Raw genomic sequence first — 12,535 nt, forward strand, 5'->3', positions numbered from 1 at the left:
GTCTCGTCTTAGGCACCCTGAGCTGGAGCTGGACCTCGGACCTCAGAGCGCGCGCCGGGGTATACATTTGGATGAGGTCCGAGACGTACTGCGGGGCCAGTCCATTCAAAGCTTTAAAAACAAACAATAAAATCTTAAAATCTATTCTAAAATTAACAGGAAGCCGGTGCAAAGACGCAAGGATTGGGGTTATGTGCTCTCTCCTTTTTGTTCCTGTTAAAAGTCGTGCTGCAGATTGTCCCAGTGTTGGGTTGGCCATAAAAACCCATATGGAAAAAAAAAAAACTGGAAAAAAAATATAAGAATTTACCACTGTCTTTGTAGTAAATCTTTATATAAGGTTTATATGTGTCATGTGTGGTTTACTCCCCCTTTTGCATTTTTCTCATACAACTATATTATGAAAAACTAGTAAAGATAAAGTGAACATTTTGCATGACATTTACAGGTAATGTGCATGATAAACTACATTTTCTTTGTATGTTCCATGTAATGTTTGTATTCTTATATTATATGTTGCAGAAAAAACAATCAGAGTCTGAAGGGAGATTTGAACTCAGGTCAACCATGTGGATCCAGTGACTTAACAATTGAACCAACTAACTACTGCTTCCAGAGGGAACAATAGCAGATATTGAGGACAGTTACAAGTACCTTGGTGTTTGTAACAGATATGACGTCTTGTCAGTTGAGGCATGTGAAAAAAAAACATAAGTGTGTAGCTGCTTTTTGGAATATTACAAGTCAATATAGACCTTTGTAATAATTAGGATTTTGCAGAGTAAAAATATTTTTACAGCCTGATGTATGTTCACTGTGATATCAGTGGAATATGTTTTTTAAGGTTGTAATGCAATATTTGCATTACTGTTTACCCCCATGCTGCCTAACACACACAAACACACAGACACACACGCACACAGACACACACACACATACCCCCATGCACACGCACACACATACCCCCACACGCACCCCCACACACAAACACACAGACACGCGCACACACACACAAACACACACTGTGATAATTTTCTTTCTCACTCTCAGACACACACAACACAACAATCAAGTTTAAGGAAACAATCATCATTTCACCAGTTTTTCTATGATTCTGTGGTAAAAATGACCTTTGTCCAACACTTGTAAGGATATTGTATGTGGGATTGTGACAAAGTGGGCCTTTGTCTTATTTTAAACTCACCTTAATTTATGTTAACCATTTTGATTTTGGAAAGACACCTTTTGCTTTGCTTTACCTGGAATTGTTACTCACCTGGGGGAGGTACTTCCTCCTGGGCGAGTTAAAAGGCAAGCAGGTGTCACTAATTAGGGAAAGACTTCTGTGCAGGTATTTGGTGTTTTGCTTTGAGTTACTTATTTTTTGTCTATTGTATTTTTGTTGGTTAAACCCAGAAGTCTGTTTTTTAAAATAAATTTTGTCTGCGTAAGACACCTTTTTTTTTGTGTCATCTGCCTCCTACTTCGACCACTTTGGCCAGCTTCCCCACAGGGATTAGTGTCATATACAGGCCTTGCAGGTTACAAAGTTTTATATGTTTCATGCTGCACATATTCATCAAAGATCTTGTAAGTATTTTCACTGTCATATACAAATCTTTTAGGATTCAGATAAAACATGTTAAAATGGTGTATGATTTGTCTATATCTTTTCCATATGGGAACACAACGCAGTTTGAGAGAAAAATGAAAAACTTCGATGATGTCAAAGCAGTTGTTGAAAGTTAGTCACTGTTCAGAAAATATAAATTCATTGTCTGAGATAGTGTGGAGACTGAGCTTAGAAAGGCAATCTCAACCATTTCTATGGAAAATAAACTGTGAAACGCCTCGTATTTTGCTCATAATTACCCTGGGTATTGTACGGCCCAGATGAATTAGCGCAGTTCAAAGCTGCAGATAACAGAGTAATTAATTTTCAGATCTTCCTCTCTTTAGATGTGTTCCTGCTGTTGATCAGGCCTGTTCTTATATTGAAGCCATGTTGGACCAATTACAAGTGAAAGGCGTTTGATGTTTTTCCATTATATATGACCATGATGCATTATTTCTCACTTGTTTCATGCCAGCCTCTTTAAAGTCATAGTTTGGGTATTGATCGCTCCATATGAGATGCTTTCATGGACATTAAAGTGCATTTATTACAAAGAAATCCCATTAGACTTAGAGTTAGGAAAAACGGACACACTGATAAAGCAGCTAACACTAAACCATCTGAAGAATGTTGTCAACATTCACAAATTGGATTGTCAGTGGGGTTTAAAATGAAACAACATAAAAGGGAATGACTGTTCTTATTTGGGCCTTACCCTATAAACATTACAATGCAAACAAAGGTCACTCACACATGACATTCGTATTAAGCAAGGTGGGTGAAGTAGTATTATTAGTACTAGTGGTCTCCCATGGAAGTATGAACCAGGCCCAATCCTGCTTAGCTTGTGAGATCAGACGAGGAGATTTGTTGAATAGTGAAAAATGATTGTCTTTTATAAAACTGCATGCGTGTTCCATCAGCAATCTTATTTTACAACAGTCAAAACACAAGACTACATAATTCAATCACTTTTTTTCTCTTTTTTCTTTTTATTATTATTATTTTTCCCCAGGCCTAAACTAGAACGTATGAATTTCTTTTGGGATCAATATGATATCTATCTGTCTGTCCTTATAGACCCAGTCCATTCATTTGTGTCCTTTGTAGTGGACATTGACTTAACCAGTCGATCTTTTAAGTGTTTTGAGATAGACTAGGATCCTCGATCTAAATAAGGCTGGGGGATTATAGGGCACTGTCATGTCCAGGATACAAAACTCAGTAGGAGTTAGTTTGTGGCTGCACTATGATAAGATAATAATAAATACCTAAATAAATAAATAAGAAATTAAAAGGGAGTCTAAAAACTTTTTGAGGCAACTGTAGAAGCTTGTTAGTGATGTTCCAAAAAGTTGTTTTTGTTAGGTTGTTAACTTCACATGGGTTAAACAATAAAAAGGCCCCGGCGTCCATTACAAAGGACATGCTTAAAAATGATAAGTAAAAATAAAATGAACAAAATCTAAATGCTAAGATTTACCTCCAAATAGATAGAAAATCACAAAAAATTTATATATTGCAATGTATGTATATTTTTTTCTTCGGGTCCCAGGAGGATACATATTCCTTGTATCATGTTGGAGGTTCTGCCTTTCTAAGTTTCACGATTACTGCAAATGCAATTACATTTTCCATTTATGTTTAATTAAACACTGCATGTACACGACAGAAACCACTCCACCATTTGGGAGAAGATAATCCAATATTCTTGTGAATTTTATAACATGTTAAAAGAGTAACCAACAGATATGCCAAGATATTTCTTGTTTTTTTGCAGAAAACATTTTATGATCTAAAGCAACATCTCTGATTTGATAATTGGACCAACTCAAATTGTAGTTTCAATTTGATAGCGATAATTTGCAGCTATTTTGCAATCAAACTAATAGGAACTTCATAAATCTCGCCATTTTTGCTACGTATTTTGAATGTTTTTTCATTTATATTTTTGCTCTAAGTTATTATATTTATTGACAGGGTATTGTCAGGGTTTCCCCAGGTTTGACTTCCCCAAATTTCAGACTTTTTTAAGACTTTTAAGATCACTTAAATAAAAATTAAGACCAACATCACACCTATTACGCGGGCAAAAAACACCAGATCCAATTATAGCAATGACCAACCAACTACCAGTATTATATCTAGAATCTACTGTGGATTAAACTTACACTTCCCCACGATTCATCCAACGAAATTCCATCCAAATTAAGGCCTTAATTTAGGAACATTAAATTTAAGACCTTTTTAAGACCTCACGGCTCCCCTGATTGTGACATGTGAGCTACTATGTCCAAGCCATTTCCCTTGTGCCTCATTAAAGTTTGTTCAAGTCTATAGATATTTCAAATTATCCAACATTTATAGAGAATTAATTGAAGATTTGAATGCAGTCTTCCGAGCTTAATTTTGGTGTGGTTGGGGGTCGGTCACTTGCTTGTTTCTACGGAGATGTCACTGCTCTGCCTGGAATGTTCCACAGTATGACATTAAACAGCTCTGCCTCACATATATTAAATTGCAGATGGTTTTATAGCTCAAAAATACATAGTTCTGACTGGTAACTTGGCCTGGTTTGAACTCTGTGGAGATACAAAGGTTTAATTCCATACTGTGAAACATTCCTGGCATAGCAATAACATCTCCATGGGGAACGGCATTTGACAGACCCTCCACAAGAAAATATTTCAAATTATTCAGCATTCAAATACAATTAAATGAAGATCTGTGTGTGATTTTCCAATATCACGGTTGCTGTGTTTTGTTGTGAAACCCCTACCCCCTACACTCTGGCCCTCTGACTTGAAGCACGCGTCGGTAGCACTAGTATCGTAGCACAAAAAGCAGCTCCACAGCCAGAGGGAAATTACACCGCATTGATCTCTTGAACTCTTGAAAGGACGCTGGCTCTAATGTGTATCAAAGCAGCCGGCAAAGCGCGTTACGTATTCTGACACGAGCACGTTTAGTGTGCAACGCTGCGCACGCGGCACCAGCTTCCAATGCGTCCGATCAAAATGGGAAAAAAAAGCAAATTTAAAGGGTCTATATTACACAATTTTTTAATCTAAGTTATAATTAGGGATGTGCATTTATGTATATTTTCTTGTGTTTTCAGACTTTCTTAAAACATATTTGTCTGTGTTTGCTAATGTGTGTGTTGCGTCACCATGGAAACTGATGTCAAGTACAATAGGCCAGTTTATTAATTTGAGCAATTCTCTGAAAGATACATGTTCATTTTTTTGTTTTATTTGTAGTGCACATCATATTAGAAGCAACAAAAATTCAAAGTCAAAACACTATGCAGATACCAGCTTACAACGTGTCCTATCAAACTGAGGTTATGTTTACACTCAAATGAATCACCGTATTGGAAACGATTTGCGTCCAGACACGTCGTTTCCATGTACATAATCCTATCCATACAGTAACGCGAAACCGCCTGAAACGCTATTCACATGACTAGGCTGGCGTCACGTCATCATGATGTCACGTGCGCGATAACAACAAGGAAGTGGACACCAGTGGAGCACCAGCAGTGGAGTCTGAATTTGCAGCAGCCGATTGTAGAAGTAATTAGTTCTAGCTGTTTCCGTTTGTCTATGGTTTGTTTAAACTGTTTTCCGCAATAGCGTCACGTGATCGATGTCACGAACCCAGCAAATCAGGAAGGTGCAAATCACAGTGACGTGGTCCAATATTCAGTCAATCAATCAAAACTTTATTTGTAAAGCACTTTCTATACAAAAAATGTAACACAAAGGGCTTTACAGTGATTAAAAACAATCCCACATTTCCTTCCACCCACCCACCAATCCAACCCCCACAGCTGCACGACCCCACACAACCAAACAGCCCAAACACACACACAAACACACACAAACACACACACTCACACACACACTAATGTGCTAAAATACATAAAACCACACGTAGTAAAATGTGAGACGGAGTACATTCGAACCAGTTGAGAAAGCACCATCAGAGGAGCCGTCTATACCAGGATAAGGACGCAACTAGAACTGCTACGTCAGCATATCAACGTTTTCAGGCGTCCACACAGTGCCGGATCAGATCTGTACTCAGATGAATTCGTGGGAGCTGGCGGCACCTGATCGTTCTGTCTCTGAAGCCGTTTTCCATCGGATTAATGTGAGCGAACATTCCATCCGCAACGAAAACGACTCAAATACGTACTAGTGTGGATGGGGCCTGAAAAACTTTATTTTTAAAATAAATTTATGATATTTCCAGCCGCGTGGTTTTGTTCTCGGTTGTAATTAGCGTAAAAAGTCTTGAAGATCTTGACATGTGAAGACTATTCCCGTCTAATGAACGAGGGAAGTCAAGTTCAGAGCAGTTCGCCGTAAAAACAAGTTCTATAAATATTAATGAGTGGCAGCCTTTGATTTTTTTAATCACTGACTCCTAAAAATGTGTTGTTTAAATCTGTTTTGTATGTTCTTTTCTCACATTTTCAGACTATTTTAAAACGTATTTGTCTGTGTTTTCTAATTTGTACTTTGCGTCACCATGGAAACTGAGGTCAAGTACAATAGGCCAACTTATTAATTTGAGCAATCCTCTGAAAAATACACGTTCATTTTTGTTTTATTTGTAGTGTGCATCATATTCGGAGCAACAAAAACTCGAAGTCAAACCACTATGCAGATACCAGCTTCCAACAAAAATGAAAAACTGCAAATTTAATATATTTCCAGCCCAGTGGTTTTGTTCTTGGTTGTAATTAGTGTAAAAATTCTTAAAGGTCCTGACACGTGAGGGCTCATCCCGTCTAATGAATGAGGGAAGTCAAGTTAGGAGCAGCTCGCCGTAAAAAAACAAGTACTATAAATATTAATGAGCTGTAGCCTTTTAAGATCAAATAACTCGCAATGAGCAAAGCGTGGCGAGGGTTTAACGGCAAAGGTCGGTGCCCGGGAGAAATGAGGTCCCTGGGAAGTTCGCATTAGCCGGGCGGCGGACCTTAAAATGTTGACCAAGGCGTAGAAAGACAAAAGTGGGATCCCCGTGGAAACAACACAAAATTATAAATGAGCTCGTGTCCTTTGTGGATCAAATGGCGTGGCTTGATGAATAGGCTGTCATTGCTATGCTACGGCGCGCGGTTCACATCTGGTTTTGTATTCAAGCTAACGGCTAACAGCATGTGTTATTGGGACGGCTCGTGACCCCCTGTGCACCCGAGCTAGCGCAGCAGTCCTCATTTTAATATGTTTATGAAGTGCAATATGTCTGATAAGTGAACTCAAAGCACTGAATTAATTTGGCAAGTAGTGATGGAAAGTAATTTTATGTATAGGCCAACTTTTTCATTTGCGCAATCCTTTGAAAGATAAATGTTCAAACGGAAAACACTGTTCCACCTTGTGATGCCATGTGGTAATACAGGAAGTGCTTCATAGAGTGTGTAAACATGCACATCAGTATCCCGGTTATGATCAGGTGTTTTGAGTGTTTTGGTTTCGTCATGGTGCATGTATATAAAGTATCCTGGTTTCAGTATCACAAATAAGGCAGTTTCTCAGTTATGAGAAACCGGGATACTGTGGTTGGTATATTCCGATAGTAACTAGATACTGTGGCATGTATACACAGTATCCTGGTTACTGCAACATAAAGTTGAGTGCACATGTGTCCAAAAAACAAACACGTTTCAGTCTTTCATCACAACGGTAGCAACATAAACAAAGTGACCATATATGAGTGAAATGACTGCGTTAAACCTGCACACGTACAATCTACACTCGTATGACCTGCACACATCCGAAAAGTTAAACATGAACCAATCTGCCTCCAACACGATATATGCACAGAATTGACTCACCATCAGCAGCAAATCCACTGTCACAAAAAGAATGGTAAAGGGTTAAGTTTTTCTATAGCGCTTTTCCACCTTCAAGGTGTTCAAAGCACTTTGCAACAAGGAACCACTCACACATTCATACACCAGGGTACACAGACACTGTGGGCAAGGTGGGTTAAGTGTCTTGCCCAAGGACACATCGACAGCATTCATCTGTGGGAGCTGGAATCACACCAGCCAAACTGTGGGTAAGCTAGTCTGACCGCTCAACCTGTGATGTTTATGTCGAGAGCAGGATTCAAAGCGCCAACCTTCAGATCAGTGAGCGAATGCAATACCAGCTGAGCTACTCATATTCCACTGAGTCGTGTCCTTTAGTCCAAAAAAAGCTGAACTGCATCAGGACACAAGGAGCAAACCGTTTTTTTTTTCAGCGCTTATAGTTTATGCAAATGAGCCATGTGTTTTTAAATTTTGTTTCTGTAAAATGTAAACAAAAGTGGCAAAGCTGAATTATATTATCAAACGGGCTGATGTGGCTCTGTAGTGGTTATGGTTTATATGTTGTAAAGTTGAGTTTATTTATACAAAAGACTTTAATGAAGAATCTGCTGCAGTGTAGAACTTGGACAGTGTTTAGAAATGTTCAGTTTGATCTGTGCAGTGGATTGTGGGATACCTCATAGCGCCTTACTGCTGGTTAGCTGGTTAACAGTGATTTTGTTCGTGGTTGTTTTGTTTGTTGTGGACATCAAAATGAAAGTATTAGAAGCAACAAAAATTCAAAGTCAAAGCCAAATGCAGACAGCAGCCAATTTGTATTAGCAAAAGGTCTTGTAGTGCGAGGTAGCTGCTGCGGTGTTTGTCCACTGATCCAAACATTGACACTTCAAATCCCCGTCTCGACATTGGTACAGCGGTGATTCCAGGTCACACAAATGAACGCTGTTGTTGTACACTTGGGCAAGACACTTAACCTACTGCTGTATCATGTATGTAAAAATGTATCTGGTTTAAGTTGGGGTCACTGTGTATGGTTAATATATTGGTAATAACTAACACGTGGAGCAAAAACTGGCAAGGTTAAAGTTTCCCCAATTGCAACACAAACTTGCTTTTTCGTCTCTACAACTAAAAATAGCTGCGTTTTAATATCTTACAGACTTCGGGGAACAAATCACTAAAAATACATATAATCTGAAATTTCAAAATCGTGTCTCACTTTGAAATGGTGACTGTGTCTGAGATTTTGACGTCAGCCTGGAAATGCTTGTTATACAAACTCAGGCTTGCAAATTGTGATTATTATTAGGACATCTAAGGCTACGCTCAGACTGCAGGGCTTAATGCTTAATTTGAAATCAGATTTTTTTTTTTGTGAGGTCGTTCGTGTTTCCAATTAAATGCGACTTGTGTGTGATCTCCAGCTTGAACTTTAAGCGCCCCAAAACTGTCCAACATGCGCATTGGAGGACACATTGGAGGCTCAGTGTTTGCAAAGGTCATCTAAACATGGACGCAGCATTGAGCGCCTGGCAGTTTTAAAGTTGCTGTCGTACCGGAGCCAGAACATGTACAGCTTATTTGTTTTAAGGAGGAAATTGAGAAGGAGAAGGACGAGGTTTTTGGCCGTGGCGTTTTGTTTTGTGGGGCAGTGGCAGCAACGTCCGTAGAAAGGAACGTGTGGGTGCGGAGTCGCAGCCAAGAGTGGTGGGATTGGTCTGTGCTTCAATGCTTCACTGACACGGAGTTCATACACAATTTTCGTACGACGAGAAGAACATTTGTGTAGATTTGCGACTTGTAGGTGGGATGAATGAGACCTTGCCACTCAAACTATAATCTCGTGTCAAAAGATCGGATATGTATCGGTTTTAGGAGCACATATCCAAGTGGCCTGGGTCGCATTTGAAAAAAAATCGGATCTGCGTTGTTAAAAGATCAGATACAGGTGGCATAGGGGCAAAAAAACTCAGATTCGGGTCACTTCAGGCTGCAGTCTGAACGTCACGACAGTGTCTTGGTAAAAGTCACATTATGCACATATGACAGTGTGTGGGATTTTTCCTCTATTCATGTTCTTGGGCTGCTCGCTCTCCTCCAACGCACCCGTTTCAAGAATGTGATGTTCAGAATTCTCACTCATTCATATAGAAACTCAAGCATAAAATGAGCAAACAGATCAAGTCTAAAATGAACATGTTTTTATCATTAAAGCCTCATCGCGTGACCTTTTAGATCCAAAGACTTCGAATCCCCCTCTCGACATTGGGTACAGCGCTCGGATCATTACGATTCCGGGTCACACGAATGAACTCTGTTGTTGCGTCCTTGGGCAAGACACTTAACCCACCTCGCCTCCAGTATCTGCGTACACTTGTGTTTGCCGTATGTAACCTTTGAGCGCCTTGAAGATGGAAAAGCGCTGTATAAAAATTTGACTATTTACCATTTATGTATAGGCCAACTTATTCATTTGAGCAGTTCTTCGAAAGATAAATGTTCACTGTAGTTTTGTTAGTAATGGACATCATAATAATATTAAACGCAGAATAAATCAATAATAAAATGAAAGCAGAACGCGGATCGGAGCCAACTGAGCGATACAACACAGTGCAATATTGTTTCTCGTATGGACGGCTGGTAGAAAGTGAGTGATTAGACCTACTCATCCATCAACCCGCAGGTCATCCATTCGAATCCTGCTCTGACCAGTGTCGTTGTGTCCTTAGGCATGACACTTCACCCACCTCGTCTAGCTCGGACGGGGCGTGCGTCTGCGAGTGATCGGTGATGGCGACGGTCGTGGGGGCTGATGGCACAGATTGTCAGCCTCACTTGTTTCAGTCTACCCCGGGGCAGCTGTAGAGAGTGGCTTAACAGAACGTGCACTGACTGACTAAAGACTGCAGTGTGGAGCTTTCGGAGGCTTTGTTAATTGCACGGCGTCATGGAGTTGGCACTTGAAATTAGTTCTAGTTTAGCGGTAATTTGGTTAAAACCTGCTTTCTCAAAACTTCCATTTGTGTTTATGTACAAGTGGAAGACTTGAGAAAGGAGGTTTTAACTAAATAACCAAAGATTTTCAGTGTATTAAAAATGAAAGAACCTGCTTATATTGTAGTCTATTTTTGGCTAAAATGTTACATACTGGGACTTTAGGGGTTAGAATCAAATTAATTCAAAATGTCTATATTCTTGACAGTACTGATTCTCAAGCATCTAAACCAGGGGACGAATTTTGTAGTTGCATTAAAGAAGACATATTGCGGTTGTGTCTGCTATATATGACAAAGGAGAAATTCAATTTGTCAACTGGACAAGTACCGTATTTTCCGGGCTATTAGGCGCTCTGGATTATAAGGCGCACTGTCAATATATGGTCTATTTTGGAACTTTTTTCACAAATAAACTACACCGGACTTTAAACGAATCACAACAGTTGGATGGGTCAGTGGGACTTTGTTTGTGGCGTTCACGGTGACTCTGGGCTTTGTTCAGCTGTGGCGTGTAGGGAGGGTGCTGTCTGGGACCAACGGATTGTCGGCGTGTTCGCAGTGACTCAGTTGTTCAGTTGTGTCTTGAAGTGGCACATTGCACTCGCTTTTTCGGTTCTTTCCTCCATTCCGTTCCTCGTCGGTGTGGAGTTGTGAGTGTGGCAGCGGGTGTTTTTCGCTGTCTGCTCCGTGCGTGTTTGCGTGCGCTGCGGCTTTGTAGTTTACTGAAGTTGTGCTGGGACACCTGAGTGGATTCGTGTATGGGGCGCTCTGGATTGCAGGGCGCACAATCATTTTTTGATAGGGTTAGAGGCTTAAGAGAGCGCCCTATAATCCGGAAAATACGGTATTTGGTCGAATACATTTCGCAGCTCATCCAAGCTGCTTCTTCAGTTCTGGTCAGGCGCTGGTTGACACTTCCATATATCTGCCTGAAGGGAGGAGATAACTACACTGAAATTACTCTGAAACTAACACATGTACTTATTTACAGTTTCTGTTTGGCCTATTCAAATGCGCTGAGTGTAGGGTCTCATTAGCATAACCATTCAGGGCCATAATGGGTACTTCCACACCTCTGGTCTAACTAACTAACAGAAACTGTAAACAAACAGGTGTGTTAGATTCAGAGTAGTTTCACGGTAGTTAGCTCCTCCCTGCTGGCTGGTATAAGGAAGTATTAACTAGCTGAGCTGCAAAATGTATTCAACCAAATAAACTTCTGTCCAGTTGACAAATTGAATTTCTCTTTTGCCATGGAGTCTACCTGAATGACTGAGGGATTTTTCACACATCTTGTCTGCTATATAGTTATAATTTATGACGCCCATGAATTATAATTTGCATTTTAAATCTCACTAGTCTATTCTAGATCTATAACAACTTAATAAATGACACAAGTTCACTGACTTTCTTGTTAGGAAACTGCTGATGTTGCTGCAAACATCACAACAAAGAGACGGCATCTCCTGTAGATAGATGCACTTCGTGTTAGTGAGCAGAGGATTTTTTATAAATTTTTTTCCATTTTTACTAAAATTACTACGCAATGCTGCTGAATCCGATGTGTATCATCATTTAAGAAGATAACATTTGAGATTGAAGCACAAAGCAGTGGGCGTATACGGGTGGTGGTGAAAACGAGGGTTGAGCTGCAAAATGACGTTTTGAAAATATGCATTTAATGATTGTTCAGACATTCACAAATCACACAAATCACTTTGAATTCGAGTTTGGATGAATAAATGGTGATGGGAAATAAGTATAACATGGGTAGAAGGTCAAAAAAGTCGATTTTGTAGAATAGGCCTACTTTATCTGAACTTTTAAGAGCTGCCTTCCCTAACAAATGCACATAGCTACAAAATTCTGACTTTTTTTTTCTTACCATTGTTTGATAACTTGATTCCAAAACCAGGAACTTCATCGGGAAATACATAATCTTTCCTACGCTTTTTTAAATTCCTTCCATAACCTCTACCCCCCTACATTTCAGAACAAATGGCCCTTTTGGAACAATACCTCACTGGAACATCTCTAGGCCTCTGCGCTTATGGCCTTGTACATCACCGCTCCTGACTTTGAGTTGATCGG

General features: G+C 39.7%; 1 protein-coding gene across 1 annotated transcript in view; it reads left to right on the forward strand.

Annotated features, from left to right (window-relative positions):
* Positions 1-12,535, forward strand: part of LOC110175540 (cadherin-12-like) — a 458,088-nt gene that overhangs the window by 384,474 nt on the left and 61,079 nt on the right.

The sequence above is a fragment of the Boleophthalmus pectinirostris genome, unplaced genomic scaffold (assembly GCF_026225935.1).
Source record: "Boleophthalmus pectinirostris isolate CB_2022bp ecotype Guang Dong unplaced genomic scaffold, ASM2622593v1 HiC_scaffold_15, whole genome shotgun sequence".
Classification (NCBI taxonomy): domain Eukaryota; kingdom Metazoa; phylum Chordata; class Actinopteri; order Gobiiformes; family Gobiidae; genus Boleophthalmus; species Boleophthalmus pectinirostris.